The following is a 12,056-nucleotide window of genomic DNA, read 5'->3' on the forward strand; positions in this document are numbered from 1 at the left end:
GCTTCTGAACAGACAGTTAAAAGCCCTGTCTCTTGGTCTTTATTTCTCTGCTTGTATTTTCTCTGTTGGTAAATGTGATTAAAGAAGGTTGTTGAACCCTCAGAAGTTGCTTTCCTTTCAGAAAAATGGATCTAAGAAACTGTGCTAACAGGCCATCTTGGATGTGCCAGGGTCCTTGCTGCTACAAGAGGGTAATGTGGCAAGCCTTTCTCTTTAGGAAAATCACTTTGGTGGTTGAATGGAGGATGGATTGGAGTGGAAAGAAAAAGATTATGACATGACTTGCAGTTGATTTTGATTTGAGTGAGGGAGGGCTGTCAACTTCACTTTCTTCTTCTGAGCCATCTGGGTCCAGTGGCCTGATATTCATCAGGATGACTGGAGATGGCCCAGGATGCATTGTGAACAGTAGGGAAGAACCCAATAGAAAGGGAAAGATTAAAAATAAGTGATTGAGTGAGTGGGAATGTCAGAGGCAGCAATCAGCAAGAGTTAATGGGATGAAATTGGATCACTTGAGGTGGGTAGAGGGATTTATTCTTGGTAAGAAATAAGGTCATCTTTTCATATAAGATAGAGGTGAAAGGGAAGATAGTGGCAGAAGACATCTGAGTGATAAGAGATAAAGAAGAGGGAAGAAGAGGGAGCTCTTGGCAAATAACTTCAGTTTTTTCATTTAAATATAAGCCAAGGTTCTCAGCTGAGAGGATGAGAGAGAGGAAACCATGTGAGATTTGAGAAGGAATGAAAAGTTTAGGAAGAGTTGCTGTGAAAAATGAGACAGTGAGTTGATAAGGGATGTATAACAGGATTGCCTAATAGCAGTTAGGGCCCCTTAAGATTATATAACATAAATTTGTAGTGGTCCCAATCAGAATGGTTGTGAGATCTTTTCTACCTTTGTTCAATAGTATGTGTGTAGAATCAAAAGTGGCAAATAGTGGCAGTGATCCAAGGCTGAAGTTTGGCAGGGCTGAATTATAGACATGATTAGGGGGTCAGAAACTCAAGAGAAGAGAATAGGGGTCAAGATAGGGAATAGAGGAGAGTGTGGTTGGTTCAGGAAGATGGCCTGGGAATGAATGGAGGAATTAAAGGTCACATTGTAGACAAAGAGTAGGGTTTGGTAAGGAAAATCAGGAAAACAGGAGAACCAGTAGATCATGGTCAGTTGAGGGGATCTGGGGATTCTTGAATATGGATGTGACAGGTTTATGGGTAATGGCAAGACAGAGGGTATAAGCATTTTTGTATGTAGCTGAGGTAGGGTTGGAGGAGTGAGAGTCATTGGAAGTAAGAAGTGATTATGATTTGGAAAAATGAAGTAACTTGGTTAAAAATTCTGAAACCTCTCCAAAATGCCTTAGACCATCACATCATATACTCTCTCATTTTTCAATTTTCTTTCAGTGAGATGTCTCCTCAAACTCATCTCCTTACCATGGATAATTTTTGTGGTCTCAGCATTTAGATGGCAAAGCCCATCCTTTTGTAATGGTGGGTAGAGAACGCAGAAAGCATTTTTGATTTATATGCTTAAGAGTTCCATGTGATGAACTGATGCTGAGTGAAGTGAGGAGAACCAGGAGAACATTGTACACAGTAACAGGAACGTTGTTCCATGGCCTTCTTTGATAGACTTAGCTCTTCTCAGCAGTGCAAGGATCTAAGACAACTCCTAAACACTCGTGATGGAAAATGCTCTCCACATCCAGAGACAGAACTATGGAGTCTGAATGCTGATGGAAGCAGACTATTTTCTCTCTTTTTTTCTTCTTTCTTGTGGTTTTTCCCTTTTGTTCTGATTCTTCTTTACAACATGACTAATGTGGAAATATGTTTACTATGATTGTACATGTATTGCCTGTATCAGATTACATGCCAAATTGGTAAAGGGGGAGGGAAGGGAGGAGAAAAATTTTAGAACTCAAAATCTTACAAAAGTGAATGTTGGAAACTAAAAATAAATAAATAAAATTTTTTAAAAAAGACTTCCATGTGAGCCACGACCTCGTGCTGAAATAACCAAGATACTTGGGGGAAGAGGGGAGGGTTTTGTTCCATTCTAAGGCTTTGAATGCTAGAAAGAGAAGGGAGGGTAAAATGTGAAATATAGTTGTATAGCAAGGAGGAAGAAGGTGGAGCAGAACTTGCTGTTTCTTATCATTGGGAAGAACATGCAAACATGGAGTAAGAGATGGAGGAGTGTGACATCAAGTGAACCCCATTCTCATCTGAAATAGACAAAAGATATACACACGCACACATACACATACACATACACACACATACACATACATACACATACACACACATGTATACACACATACACACACACACCACTTTGGTGCAAAACAATATATGGAGCTCAATTGAGAAACAAATGGTGATAGGAAAGGGAGGCTTTAAGAGGGAAGGTAATACTGGAGAGGGAATGGACTGCTCCATTGACTCCCTCCTCATGAGCACTTATCTTCTAGTCTTCCTCTGGTGTCTCAGGATACAGTGTTAGGGACCTCAGGTCCTTGGGCTGAGCTGTCCTATTTGGAACATCATGGCACTGCACTGCTCAGTACTGCATTGGTCATGGCTATTATTCACTGGGGCTTGCAAGGTCCCTACAGGGTGACTTTCTGATTCTCTTGGGGCTTTCTCAATCACACACAGACAAGTTCCATCTCTGAACATGCTGGAGAGATCCTTTCCTCCAATGCTCAATGGCTGATTTCTGATTTTTTGTTTTTTTGTTTTTGGTGCAGTTTTGGGGTGGAAAAGAGGACTTCACTGAAGTTTCTCATTGGATTCCTTGATCATTTTCCTGTGTGCATAAACTTAGGGGTTTTTCTGGAGTAAGTATTTGGGTGTTGGGCATGCTAGCTCATGTCCAGGAGGCCAAGTTGGCTCCCAAGCTACTGAATACTTAGAACTGGCATTGCAAAGGAATTCCCCTAGGTCTGACTTTAGAAAATACTAACAGGAAGACCTGGATTCAGGTCCTGCCTTCCTCTGACACATACTACTGACCATGGGTAAGTCAACTTAATCTCTTAGTGCAACTCTTTTAAGGCTATAAATTGCAGGCAGCTGGCAACCTCTTTTAATAGAGCTCTAAACTGTAAAACTATTTCTGTTAGCAAAAGGAAACAGTCTTCTTTAAATCCAATTTCCCTTGGATTTAGATGGTCCTAGAAGGAAACTTGGACCATCTGTTAAAAAAATTCACTATTCCCTTTAAGAAATATTTAAAATCTATGCAACAACTCCTCTAGATGTCCCCCTACACCTTACACACACTGGTGCTTTGCGTACCTCAGGAGACAGCGCCTGCTGGTTCAAGGTACTAGGTCAGCCCACACTTGAAAAGAAGCCCCTCACCAATGTGATTACTTCTAATCTTCAGCCAGTTGCCACTCTTAGCTCAAAGCAAAGATGTGTATTAAAACAATAGCCTCAAAAACATCTCTACTGTAAACCTGGGGCATACTCTCCTAAATACACACAGTGTTAGTGGGGAAAGTGAGCATGCACATAAAGCATATCATAAGCCAGTAGGCAACACATCTGGCCAAGGCATCTCCCATTGTTGGCACAAACAGCAGCTCTATGTCTTTTGATATCGTCTCATCGTGTCCAGCCACTTACTATCTCATTTGGTAGGGTATCTCTACATGATAGGTTCCCTGGGCCTGTTCTTCTCTGAAATTTGATTTACTTCCACAACTAGACTCCCCAGACCTGCTCTTTGTAGGGTAGATACCTTTGTGGGTGCTGAACTCTAGAACATATACAATGGAAAAACTAGGTTCTTCCTCCATCACCATTTCTCTTCTTGACTGCCAAAGGTGACTCCCTCAACTGACAGTTCATTCATCCTGGAGTTAGGAAGACATGAGTTCAAATCTGACCTCCGACACTTACTAGCTATGTGACCTTGGACAAGTCACTTAACCTCTGTCTTCCTCAGTTTCCTTAACTATACAGTAAGAACGATAATAATAGTACCTACCTCCCAGAGCTGTTGTGAAGATCAAATGATATAATATTTGTGAAGGGCTTAGAACAGTGCTTGGCACATTGTAGTTGCTTAGTGAGTGCTTATGTCCAGATCTGACAAGCTTGTATTTAAAACCACATTAGGTGCATGGCTGATCACTCAGCCACACAATGTCTGATTGCCTAGTAAACCAAGTTCACTAAAGGCACTACTTTACCCTTCCCAAAGGAGCAAAGATGTATAAATCTTAACATTTTCTTTGAATCTTCTTTACATTTGATTTAATTCAACAAATATTTATTAAATGTCTATTTAACATTGTACCTATTGTGCCTATTATACACAGAATAATTTTCTAGGTATTGGGGAAAGATATAAAATTTAGGTAAGACTTCATAGAATTTGTAGGGTAGTCGTTTATACGTAAGATGTATACACACACATGCACATACATTTCAACTTCAATGCATCTTTTATCTCTTTAAAGTGGCTACTATACCCTTCTTCAGTGTAGATCATAGCCCATCAAAATTTATCTATCAAATAACCATAATATAAAATAATGAATTACAAGATAATAAGAGAGGTGTAAATGAAATGATCCATGAGACTCAAGAGTGGGTTTCTCTAAAGGTTGAAAATAAAATTTCTCATGATCCAGGACAAAGTCTGATTGCTGTCCCTCTGGCCTGAGCTCTGCAAGGTCCTGGCCTGGGTTTAGCTTTGGGTGAGAGCAAATTGTTCCTGGCCATTGCCTCTATGAGTCGAAGGGAAGGCTCTGTTCGCTCAGTGGCAGAATTGTAGGCTCCTCTTGGTCCAAGATTCTTGCATTGATTTTGTACTCTGCAAGTTGAACTAGACATTGCAAGTAAGACCCTGGTTTGTACCCGAGGCCTGAGCCACACCATTGCTGCTGCTACTGGTATTACTGCTGGCTTCTGAACTTTCTTTTTTCTCCATATACCACGCAGGTTTCCTACTTGATAATGCCACTGTAGTGTGCAGTCCTAGGTCCCCTGTCACTCTGCCCTGAGACGTGGGACTGGGTCTTCCAACTGACACCTGTCTCTGTGGCAGTAATCCTGTGTAGGTCTGGGGATACCCTGATATAGGTCTGAGACCTCTTTTTGCCCTGATGTACAGGTTTTCTATGGGTACTGGAGTGCTTCACAGGCCTTATTTCCTGTTCCTTGCCAAACTCCTTCCCCACATCTCTCTGTTTGTCTCTCTATGTCGATCTGAGCTGGACAAAATGATTCATTTTGACTTCTTCTGGATTTCCCCATCAGCCTTCAGTCTGGTGCATTTTCTAGATCTGTTAGGAGAAGTTCACCGGTTGGGGCTCACTGTATTACTTCTTTTCACTCTGCCACCTTGCTCCACTATAATTTCTTTTAAAATGACAGTGGAATCTAAGAATATGCTTTTGGCTTCCATCTAACTTCCTAAGCAGGCATTCTCACCCTATGCTGGCCTTTCTACTCCAGGCCCTTCCCGTTTATCTAGCCCTCAAAAATCCTTGGTTCACATAGAACAAAATACTAGTATATTCCTTCTTCTCAGAGAAGTACAATATGGCGTCAACTCCATTATCTTTTCTACTTAACTTAATCTGTAGCTAGCTTTCAAATTCTTTCTTTACCCTGAAGACTTTCCTTGCTACTCCAGTTGAAAGTCATCTCTTGTTCCTCATAAGTCTTAGATGTATGTATGTTAGTACCAGGTAGCCAAGCAAAAAGCACTAATTATGCTCCAAGAATTGTACTCACCATTGGAAATGGTTGGTTGATACGTTGTTGTGCTTTATTCTGGGAGAGGACCAAAATGACATCACATGCTAGAGTCCAACTGTGACTGATCCAACGAGCTTGGAATTATCTACCACAGGTCAGGCACAAATAGTCAGTGTGAACATTTGGGGTGGATTCTCTATATTTGTGCAACTTGTGTTTCCTTTGAGCTGTTTCAATTCTGCTTTGTTTATGAAGCACAGCATCTTCTCTGATACGGGCTTACCATGCTGTGCAGCCCTGTCACACAATTCCAAAGTTCTTAAGAGAGACCTTGAGAATATCCTTGTATCTCTTCTTTTGACCACTGTGTGAATGCTTGCCCAGTGTGAGTTCCCCATAAAAGTAGTCTTTTTGGCAAGCGTACGTTTTGCATTTGAACAACATGGCCACTGGAAATACAAATGCAAAGAATGTTACAATGTTTCCTCTCAAATATCTTATATACTTTATGGATACTCAATTTCTCATTTATAATAACAGACTGATACAGAGGCAACTAAGTGGCACAGGGGATAGAATGATGAGGAAGTCCTGGGTTCAAATGTGGCCTCAGACACTGATTAACCATGTGATGCTATGCAAGTCATTTAGCCTCTGTTTGCCTCAGTTTCCTCATCTGAAAAAGGGGAAAAATGAGGTATCTTCCAAGATGAAATGAGATTACATTTGTAAATTGCTTTGTAAACCTGAAAGTGCTATATAAATGCTAGATATTATTATTATATTGATAATGGATTATAGATCTGTGGATTTCTGGGCTTTTCCATCCATTCTACCGTGGTATCCTTATGACTTCCAAGCAGTTTCTCTTCACTTTCTTTTATGTGTTGTACCTCCCAAGTAAAGAAGCAGTGACTGTCTCAGTTTATCCATTTGTGCTTAGCACAAGTGCGCAGTATGCAGTAAGTGTTTAATAAAGACGTATCTACAGGTCAACATCCGTATATTTTGACTTCTAACAACAATAAGTGTATGGGTATATTGTGTTTGTATGTATAGATTTAGATATCTATAGATTTATAGATATTTATAGATATCTATAGAAATAGCGATGTTTATCTATATAGATGTAGACATAGGTATCCATATAGAGAGAGATCTAAACATCTTTAGATATACACAAGACACACACATACCTATTCCCTTCATTTTGTAGAAGAGAGAACTGAGATGGAAAAAGGTTAAATGGTCTGCTTGAGAATTTGCCAGTAGTAAGAGGTAGAGTCAGTGCTAAAACTCAGGCCTGGTGATGGCCAAACCAGTGGACTTTCTAATATAACACATGACGTCTACACTCACAAAAGCAGGAGAGTTATTCTGCATGACATTCAAGTTTTTAAGAAAGACATTCTTTTCCCCATTTCTATCAACAAGTACCAGTAGAAACATGGTTTTAAACCTGAAAGTGACCTCAGAATTGATCTTGTTCAACCCCCTTATTTTACAGATGAAAAAAAATTGAGGCCAAGAAAGATTATATGTTCTGTGGAACCGTAGTGTGCAGAGCACTCAACCTGGAGTCAGGAAGATCTGAGTTCAAACACAGCCACAGACATTTACTAGCTTTGTGATTCTGGGCAAGTTCACTTAACCTCTGTTTGCCTCAGTTTCCTCATCTGTAAAATGTAAAAAAAAAAATAATAGTAACTACCCCTCAGGGTTGTTGTGAAGATCAAATGAAATAATAATTTTAAAGCATTTAGAGCAGTACCAGGCACACAGTAGGTGATACATGAATTGTCTGTTACTGCTAAGTGATTTGCCCATGAGGCAGAGTTGGAATCTGAATCCAGGTCCTTTGGCCCTAAATCCAACATTCTTTCAAACAGTCATCTATACAAACAATGATAATAATAACAACTTGAAATAGTCAAATATATAAATAATGATGATAATAATTTGAATAGTCAAATATACAATGACAATAAAAAATAAAAACAAAACCACAAAAGATAAATATTTTTTTTAAAGGAATTATAAAATACTGGATGAGATTTGGTAAAGTGCACAGGCAGACTAGGTTTTATGTCCTAGGTCTTAGACTCAAATCTCAGCTGTGCCATTTATTTATTATCTTGGTTCCCTTGAATAAGTCACTCTCTAGGGCTCAGTCTCCTTATCTGTAAAATAAAATTGAATTAAGCCATCTGAAAGGTCCCTTACAGCTCTAAATCTAGGCTTTTACAATTGCAAATGTAGCCATAAAATTCTGTTATTTACAGAATTTCTTTGATGTGTCAATTAACTTAAATAAGGTAAAATCAAAATTCTTTTGTTTGTTTCTGCAACGTCTTTTGAACACCTTTTCTGTATGTTTATCAGGCTTTTGTTTCTTTTATTACTGTCTTTGCCCTGTTATATTTTACATAGTTTCCTTTTTTCTTTTGATTCTGTTTTATTCACTCTGCTTCACTTCATCTATTTCTTTGTGGTGCGATAATATTTCTATATATCCATGTGCTATAATTTGTTCTGTCATTTCCCAAGCTATGGACATTTAAGATACATGAATCTGTGTGAGATATGCATGTCCTAAATGTGTAGATGTAGCTCATGTGTGCTCATGGCATGGATAGATAGGATCTGTAACTTCACAATCATTGAAATAATCACATAAATGATGGTATTTTGTTATGCATATGATGAATTATATTAATAACTTCTCTAATGTTGAATCCTTACAATTCTGGTATGAATCCAACTTGGTCATAATGAATAATTTTGGGGAACATATGTTTGTAACTTCTTTGCTAATGTTTTATTTGGTTTTCCCATCAATATTCTTTAGTGATATTGGTACATACCATAAAAGGAGGGAAGGGTTCCTTCCTTCCCAATTCCTGTCCTCATACTAGAGCACTTCAAAATACATACAAGAGTCCCTCAAATCCCCCAGTTTCCCAGGATACTTTCCTTCTTCCCACAATGATTTTAGTGCCTGGCTCACAGTCTTTCTCTCCTCCACAACTCCTGCCCTCATATTAACAGACTTCAAAATCCATACTGATACTTCCTCCAAAAAACCTAAAGTACTTTGCATTTTTTCAACTTACTCATTTCCTATGATGTAATCCTTCACTGCATTTCAGCTAAATACGGATGATGATGCCTCTGATCTTAGCATCATCCACACACACTCCATTTCCATGTTCATGAAGGCTGAATGAAATTCCTTTAGAGGCAGGTTGGTGCAATGGAGACAACATTGGGCTTCAAGTCTGGAACATAGTAGTTCAAACACTTGGTGGCTATGTGACCCTGGGCAAGCCGATTAACTTCTGTTTGCTTCAATTTCCTTAACTGTAAAATGGGGATAATAACAGCACCTTTCTCAAAAGGTTTTTGTGAGAATGAAATGAGATTATATTTATAAGGGGAAAAAAGTGCACATAGTAGGGGCTATGTATATGTGTGTTCCCTTCCCTTTGTTTAATCATAATCTCTTGTAATTCTACTTTACCCTCTGTCTTGAAACCCTTAACCTTGCTGTTTACTTGACTGTGACCTCTAGTCACTCAGCGCATCAGTTCTTTCCCAGCCACGCCATGTAGTGGCCACACTCTCCACCATCCCCCAACCTGACCCTTTGGTCAAACATTTCAACTCTATACTGTCTTCCTCTCTTGAGTTCCTTGCCACTTTATCCTATTGCCAATCTCATGCAGCTAAGTCTCAGTTTGCACTACTCTCACTGCCTTCCTTTCTATTCATATTCTGAATGAAGCTAGAAAAAAAATCTGAAAACCATGCTGATTGGTTCCATTATAAATTTATGTTACAAAATCTCAACTGGGTCTTCAGTGAACCATGACAATCTTTTCCCACTTCTCTGTTTCACTATCCTACACACTGCAACAACTTTTCCAAATCCTTTCATCCCTACTCAAATATCCCATGGCTCCCTGTCCCCTCCCTCCCATCTGAGAACCTTACCTTATATTTCACTGAAAAAACTGAGGACATTTTCTGAGAGTATTCTCTTCTCTCCTCCTCATCTTGAATCAATCAGATGCCTTCTACTATTTCCTCCTCCTTTATCTCTGTTTCACATCTGTCCTCCTTGCCAAGGAGGATGTGAACCATTGTATCCTGTCTTCTCTAGCAGATTGTCCCTTCTATCATCCTCACCCTCAAGGTCATAATCAATCCCTCTGACTATTAGCTGTTTCCCTACTGCCTATAAATATGTCCAAGTCTCCTCCATCCTCAAAACATCCTCATTGGATCCATCCATCCTTGCTATCATCCCATATCTCTCACATCTTTTATGGCTAAAGTTGAGAAGGCTGTCTCCAATCGATGCCTTTCGTTCCTTTCTTTCTTTTCACTCTCTTCTTAACTCTCTCTGTCTGACTTCCACCCTAATTATTCAATCAAAATTGCTCTCCCCAAAATTACCAATGATGTCTTAATTGCCAAATCTAATGACCTTTTCTATGTGTGTGTGTGTGTGTGTGTGTGTGTGTGTGTGTGTGTATGAGTGTGAGACAGAGAGAGAGAGAGAGAGAGAGAGAGAGAGAGAGAGAGAGAGAGTATTCTCTCCTGGTTCTTCTCCTCCCTGTCTGACCACTCCTTTTCTGCCTCTTTGCTAGATCAGGTCATACCCAAATGGGTGTCAACCATGGCAGTTCTCAACTGAGAGAGTTGGGGAAGGAGGAGCCATGGGAGGTTTGGAGAAACCATAAACAATTTAGAAAACAAACATATCTTTGAAAAGAGCAGTTTTCAGTCTAATGATGAAGTCAGAAGCCAATGTGTAGAAAATTAAGAAGAGAATGAAAAGACAGGAAGTAGAAGCATCCATTGTAGATGGCCTTCTCAAGGAGTTTAGCCACATAAGGAAGGAGAGATGTGGGAGAATATTTAGTGAAGTTCTAATTACTAAGTGTACAGAAACAAAATGGAAATGGTCCCTGCTTTTAATGAGCTTACCTTTTACCTGAGAAGACGTACTTACTTATTTACATATAAAATAAATACATAAATTCAAGGTGATGTTTTTGCAGAACGTGAAGCACTAGCAGCTAGAACTCAGGAAAGGGAACTTTCATGCAGAAGGTTATGTTGCAGCAGATCTTTGAAATCCACTAACATGTTTCCCCCAATAGACAATGGTCAGGCAGAAGTGCAATCCAGTCAAGAGGAAGAGTAAAACACAAGAATTGAAATGTAGTATTGAGGGTGAAGAAAAGTAAGACCATTTAAGCTAGATCATAAAGTAAATGAAAAAAGTTAAAAAGATAGGTTAGATCCTGATTGTGAATGGCAGAGGATTTTTTTTTTATCTGACCATAGAGATAATAGGGAATCACTGGAATGTATTAAGAGGTGGAGTGACATGCTGCGGTTAAGGATAATGGCAGGGATGATGAATTGGACAGGGCAAAGGGCTGTGGGCAGAAGAATCTGGAGTCTATCCCAATGATCTAATCAAGAGCTGATGAGGTCCTTGTCTAGGATGGAGCCTGTGTTAACAGAGAGATTGGAAAGATGGGAATGAATGTGTGGAAGTAGAAACAATAAAATTTAGCAATTGCCTGGATTAAGTTGTAAATATGAGTCAAGAGTCAAGGATAACTCTGCGAGTATGAACCCATGTGACTAGAAGGTAATAGTAACACTCTCAATAAAAATAGGACTGTTAAAGACAGGTGAGTTTGGGGGTAAAAAGTGAATTAAGTTTTGGATATGTTTTGTTTGAGAGGGCTACAGAACATCGAGGTACAGAATGTCTGCTAGGCAGTTAATGATGCAAGGCTATCGCACAGATGAGAGACTAGAGCTGGAAATGGATTTGGGAACTGTCTACCGAGAAATGAGCGTACCAAAAGAGATGGTGTAGAGAGAGGATAGAAGTAGTCCCAGTAGCAAGGTTTAGGATATACCCACAATTAAAAGGCAGAATATGGATGATATCCAAGCAAAGAAAACTGAGCATAATCATATATATATAAAGAGAGCAGCAGCATGGGTTCCAATGGTGATAAAGACGCTGAAGCTGGTGGTGAAATCTAGCAGCAGGTCTAACTGCAGTGACTTTGAGGAAGTGCTGAGCATTGAAGATATCTGCCACTGTGACCTACAGATGGGAGGCTTCTGCTGAACCATGCACCAAGCAGACACCTTTCCCATCAAACACACAGTTCTTACAGCTGTTCATTTACCCCCCAGACAACTTTTCTCAGAGCCTCTAGGACAGGAGCTTTTAATCTAGGGTGCATGGATAGATTTCAGAAGGTCTATGAAGTTGAATTGGGAGGAAAAATCTT

The 12,056-nt window shown here is 39.5% G+C and overlaps 1 long non-coding RNA gene across 1 annotated transcript; it reads right to left on the reverse strand.

Annotated features, from left to right (window-relative positions):
* Nucleotides 1-4,398: 4,398 nt before the first annotated feature.
* On the reverse strand, nt 4,399-9,005 carry LOC140507141 (uncharacterized). Its single transcript, XR_011968211.1, has 2 exons — nt 8,841-9,005; nt 4,399-6,176 (listed from the first exon to the last, which is right to left on the reverse strand). It is a non-coding gene; the product is annotated as an uncharacterized lncRNA (long non-coding RNA).
* Between the last annotated feature and the right edge of the window lie 3,051 nt (nt 9,006-12,056).

The sequence above is a fragment of the Notamacropus eugenii genome, chromosome 5 (assembly GCF_028372415.1).
Source record: "Notamacropus eugenii isolate mMacEug1 chromosome 5, mMacEug1.pri_v2, whole genome shotgun sequence".
In the NCBI taxonomy this organism is placed as follows: Eukaryota; Metazoa; Chordata; class Mammalia; order Diprotodontia; family Macropodidae; genus Notamacropus; species Notamacropus eugenii.